This window comes from Zea mays, chromosome 1, assembly GCF_902167145.1.
Source record: "Zea mays cultivar B73 chromosome 1, Zm-B73-REFERENCE-NAM-5.0, whole genome shotgun sequence".
Taxonomy (NCBI): Eukaryota; Viridiplantae; Streptophyta; class Magnoliopsida; order Poales; family Poaceae; genus Zea; species Zea mays.
Genome location: NC_050096.1, coordinates 178,030,894 through 178,037,046, shown reverse-complemented (window position 1 = coordinate 178,037,046; position 6,153 = coordinate 178,030,894).

The window sequence follows — 6,153 nt, the reverse complement described above, 5'->3', positions numbered from 1 at the left end:
GATTTTGAACAAAAGTACATAACAAATGTAATACTAGGCAAGAAAGGTAAACTAGATAAAAGATAAATAGATACGCATATCTAAAAACGAGAAATACAATGAAACTAGTTACCTTAGTCATGGGTGGGAAATTTGGGTCCAAAATTTTCACTAACCCACTTGGCAATAAACTTGATCTAATATGATGTATCCCATGATATACATCCAAATTTGCCAAGTCTCCAAATTTCCCAAGGACCTTCGGTCCACTCACTTCCCTTTCGGGATCCAAACCTTCTTGGTGCTTTTCATGGTTGAAATTATCTCCTTTGGCACCCAGATGCGTTTGGCCCCCTTTCCTTTGTTGGCTTGCTTGTTGGCCTTGATTGCTATCACCTTTCCGTTCTTTTTCTTCTTGATCAAATATGGTGTAGCATCCTTTTTGTTCACCTTTTTGATGTAGGTGTTGGAGATTTTGCTTGATGGCTTTTGCTTGAGCTTTCGCCTTTGTTTATCCCCGATCATCGCCTTGCATTGGAAAGACTTGTGGCCTTCCATGTGGCATAGTCTACAAATCACAGTTTCTCCCTCCATAGGCTTGTTCACTCCCACAGTGGTGTTATCCTGTGAAGGTCGGATTTGTTTGGCTTTGCCTTTCTTGTCATACAAAGCCTTGCCAAGGCGAGCCACTTCTTGCTTTAATTGTTCATTTTCCTTTGCAACCTCATCCGAACATGTCTTTACAACAATATTCTCAACAACGACTTGGTTGCAGGGGTTAGAATCATCAAAGCAGGAAGTAGAAGCATCTTTCTTAATTATTTCAGGTATTTCAACTAAAGATGCTGCTGGGGTGCTACCAATGTTTTCTAGCTTAGTAGTTAGCTCATTATTGTGTATGCTAAGAATTTCCATTTTCTCTAGCAAATTTTCAATAGCTTCTTGGGAGCTAGCTAACTTAGCCTTAAGTTTTTCATTTTTTTAATAAGGCTATCATTGGTAGCAGTGGATGGAGCACTAGATTCTAATAGCTCAATTTTAGTTGATAGCTCACTATTTAAGTTTGCAAAAGTTTCAAATTTTTCTAGCAAACCTTTGTAATCATTTTGAGAGCTAACCAACTTATTTTTCAAAGTTTTAAGTTGAGCTTTTTGCTTAGTGCAAACATCCTGGAAAAATTCTACGGCTTCCGCAAGCTCATTTAGAGAGGGCTTTCCCTCACCTTCATCATTACTACTACTTTCATCACTAGAGGATGGAATGCTTTTGTTACCTCTTGCCATAAGGCATTTGTGTGATGACCGTGATGATCGTGACGAGGACCGGTGGCTGCGTGTCCTTGGAGGTTCATCTTCACTTGAAGAATCATCCCAAGTTCTAACACTTGTTAGCGCCTTGCCTTTGCTCCTCTCCTTTTTGGGTTTGGCCATATTTGGACAGTTGTCCCTGAAGTGACCCTTCTCCCCACATGCGAAGCATCCTCTCTTCCTTTGCTTTTTCCTGTCAATGTTAAAGAGAAGATCCTCGACCTGCAGGGGCACACCCATTAGATTAATCTTGCGGATCATCCCCATTACCTTTCCGACGCGTCGGATCATTTCTTCGTCCTCGGAGGATGATGTGCATGGTTGATTATCTTCATCATCATCACTCTCTTCTTCATTTGAGGAACTTGGAGTGGGAGCCTTCTTTTTGCCCTTCCTTTCATCACATGCAAAAGCATATGGTCTTGAGGAAGTTGGCTCCTCTCCCCGACACATTTTTCGCGACATCTCAAAAGCCGCGATTTTTCCAATTACAATGGTTGGGGTCATGTTACCCAAGTCCTCCATGTTGTGAAGGATAGTGATGATGCTCCCATATCTTCGTTGTGGTAGTAGGGAGATAATCTTCCTCACAATGTCCGCATCACCTAGCTTATTAATGCCAATAGAATTGAGCTCATTGATAATTAGATTCAAACGAAAATACATGTCTCTAACAAGCTCATCATCTTTCATAGCAAAAGAATTATACTCATTTAAGACTAGGCAATGTTTTTGCTCACGGACATTGGATGTGCCGTCATGGAGCTCATGCAATTTTAGCCAAATCTCATTAGCAGTTTTCAGGGTAAATACTTGATTGAAAATATCCATGCTAAGAGATTCATACAAGCAATTTTTGGCTCTAGCATTTAAATGAATTTCTTTTTCTTCACTCGTGGTGGGTTTCTTGGGATTCTTGAGGGGTTTCATCCCGTCACGAGTGACTCTCCAAACACCTAGATCAACGGCCTCTAGGTAACAAGCCATTCTAGCACTATAATATGGGAAGTTAGTGCCGTCGAAGTGTGGTGGCCTATGGGTATCCATCCCTTCCTCTAAAAAGCGTCGGCTCTTTTAGCGGTGAAGCTAAAGCGTTTCAAATGAGCCAAACCGGGCTCCGATACCACTTGTAGGAAACGGGTGACGCCTAAGAGGGGGGGGGGGTGAATTAGGACTTCCAAAACTTTTACTAAACTAGGCCACAATTAAATCCCTAGAGCAAAACCTTTGCAAATAATCAAAACTAGCATGTGCAAACTAGGTTTTGTCTAAGTGTTGCTATCTCTACCACAAAGGCTAAGTTTCAATCTACACTAAATAAGTATGACTACAAGATTGAAACTTAAATGCTTAATATAAATGCGGAATGTAAAGAGCTAAGTAGAGAAGCAAACTCTCGTGGATGACGCCGGTATTTTTACCGAGGTATCCGGAACCACGCAAGGTCCCGACTAATCCTCGTTGGTGCCCCTACGCAAAGGGAAGCCCACGCGAGGGCCAAGCACCACGGTTGAGTAACTCCGTAGAGAGCCACGGGCCTTCTCCACGCGCAAGTGGTGCTCCGCTTCCGGCTCCTCTCGGACGCTCCCCGCCGTCTCCACTATCGAGCTTCCGGCCAAAACGCCACGGGCCTCGTTCCCTCCGGTACACGGTGGCGGCCGTGACACAAACGCGGTTGTCACGGTCTCGCAAGACTCTCGCCCCACTCAGTACAATTACAACGACTCACACAAGAGCCGAGGGGTTGTGTGGTTTTACAAAACTCACTCAACTAACTAGGGTTCACCTAGAGCAAGCGCTAAAGCGGTCTAACTAACCTAAGCACTTCACAAAGCACCTACGCTAATCACCGAGTGATTCTATTAAGCACTTGGGTGTTTGAGCTCTTGGAAATATGCACTATGTGTCTTGGTATGTTGCTTGGGCTCTCACACTTGAGAATGGCCGGTTGGGGTGGTATTTATAGCCTCCACACCCCAAACTAGCCGTTGGACAGTAAGCAGCAACTTTCTGTCGTCGGGTGCACCGGACAGTCCGGTGCACCACCGGACACTGCACAGTAGATGTCCGGTGCACGCCACGTCAGCCGACCGTTGGCGCCTGTAGCAGTCGACCGTTGGATCCGACCGTTGCCGTCTGCCCGTTGGCACACCGGACATTCCGGTGCTACAGCCAGAGAGCGCCTGACCGTGGCCTCTCTGCGCAGACTGTCCGGTGCCTCACCGGACACCAATGTCCGGGGCGCCACCAGGCGCTGGCTGACAGCCCTTATCTTGGATTTCTTCGCTGATTTCTTCGGGCTTCTTTGTTCTTGAGTATTGGACTCCTATGCATCTTTTTATGTCTTCTTTTGAGGTGTTGCATCCTCATTGCCTTGGTCCAATTCTCTTCGCATCCTGTGAACTACAAACACAAACACTAGAAAACTTATTAGTTCACGGATTGTGTTGTTCATCAAACACCAAAACTCAATTAGCCAAATGGCCTGGGGTCCATTTTCCTTACAGGCGGTAGAAAGAGCTATGGAATTTTGTTTCTTTGAAGCCCAAGACACCAGAGACCTTCCCAAGAACTGGCAAGTCCCCGATGTGCTCTTTCTATTAATTTTACACCCTGCCCAATCGGCATCCGAATAACCAATTAAATCAAATGTGGATCCCCTAGGGTACCAAAGACCAAACTTAGGAGTATAAACTAAATATCTCAAGATTTGTTTTACGGCCCTAAGGTGAGCTTCCTTAGGATCGGCTTGGAATCTTGCACACATGCATACGGAAAGCATAATGTCCGATCGAGATGCACATAAATAAAGCAAAGAACCTATCATCGACCGATATACCTTTTGGTCTACGGATTTACCTCCCGTGTCGAGGTCGAGATGCCCATTAGTTCCCATGGGTGTCTTGATGGGCTTGGCATCCTTCATCCCAAACTTGTTGAGTATATCTTGAATGTACTTTGTTTGGCTAATGAAGGTGCCCTCTTGGAGTTGCTTCACTTGAAAACCTAAGAAGTACTTCAATTCCCCCATCATAGACATCTCGAATTTTTGTGTCATGATCCTACTAAACTCTTCACAAGTAGATTCGTTAGTAGACCCAAATATGATATCATCAACATAAATTTGGCACACACACAAATCATTTTCAAGTGTTTTAGTAAAGAGTGTAGGATCAACTTTTCCGACTTTGAAGCCATTAGTGATAAGGAAATCTCTTAGGCATTCATACCATGTTCTTGGGGCTTGCTTGAGCCCATAAAGCGCCTTAGAGAGTTTATATACATAGTTAGGGTACTCACTATCTTCAAAGCCGGGAGGTTGCTCAACATAGACCTCTTCCTTGATTGGTCCGTTGAGGAAGGCACTTTTGACGTCCATTTGATAAAGCTTGAAGCCATGGTAAGTAGCATAGGCAAGTAAAATGCGAATTGATTCTAGCCTAGCTACGGGTGCATAGGTTTCACCGAAATCCAAACCTTCGACTTGTGAATATCCTTTGGCTATAAGTCGGTCTTTGTTCCTTGTCACCACACCATGCTCATCTTGCTTGTTGCGGAAGACCCACTTGGTTCCTACAACATTTTGATTAGGACGTGGAACTAAATGTCGTACCTCGTTCCTCGTGAAGTTGTTGAGCTCTTCTTGCATCGCCACCACCCAATTCGAATCTTGAAGTGCTTCCTCTACCCTGTGTGGCTCAATAGAGGAAACAAAAGAGTAATGTTCACAAAAATGAGCAACACGAGATCGAGTAGTTACCCCCTTTTGTATATCGCCGAGAATGGTGTTCACGGGGTGATCTCGTTGGATTGCTTGGTGGACTCTTGGGTGTGGCGGTCTTTGAACTTGTTCATCCTCCTCATCTTGATCATGGGCATCTCCTCCTTGATCATTGCTCTCCTCTTGAGGTGGCTCAACTTCTTGATCTTTTCCTTCATCATTTTGAGCCTCATCCTCATCTTGAGTTGGTGGAGATGCTTGCATGGAGGAAGATGGTTGATCTTGTGCATTTGGATGCTCTTCGGATTCCTTAGGACACACATCCCCCATGGACATGTTCCTTAGCGCGACGCATGGGGCCTCTTCATCATCTAGCTCATCAAGATCAACTTGCTCTACTTGAGAGCCGTTAGTCTCATCAAACACAATATCACAAGAAACTTCAACTAGTCCAGAGGACTTGTTAAAGACTCTATATGCCCTTGTGTTTGAATCATATCCTAGTAAAAAGCCTTCTACAGCCTTAGGAGCAAATTTGGATTTTCTACCTCTTTTAACAAGAATAAAGCATTTGCTACCAAAGACTCTAAAATATGAAACATTGGGCTTTTTACCGGTTAGGAGTTGATATGATGTCTTCTTGAGGATTCGGTGTAGATACAACCGGTTGATGGCGTAGCAAGCGGTGTTGACCGCCTCGGCCCAAAACCGATCCGAAGTCTTGTACTCATCAAGCATGGTTCTTGCCATGTCCAATAGAGTTCTATTCTTCCTCTCCACTACACCATTTTGTTATGGCGTGTAGGGAGAAGAGAACTCATGCTTGATGCCCTCCTCCTCAAGGAAGCCTTCGATTTGTGAGTTCTTGAACTCCGTTTCGTTGTCGCTTCTTATCTTCTTGATCCTCAAGCCGAACTCATTTTGAGCCCGTCTCAAGAATCCTTTCAAAGTTTCTTGGGTGTGAGATTTTTCCTGCAAAAAGAATACCCAAGTGAAGCGAGAATAATCATCCACAATAACTAGACAGTACTTACTCCTGTCGATGCTTATGTAAGCTATCGGGCCGAATAGGTCCATGTGTAGGAGCTCGAGTGACCTGTCAGTCGTCATGATGTTCTTGTGTGGATGATGAACACCAACTTGCTT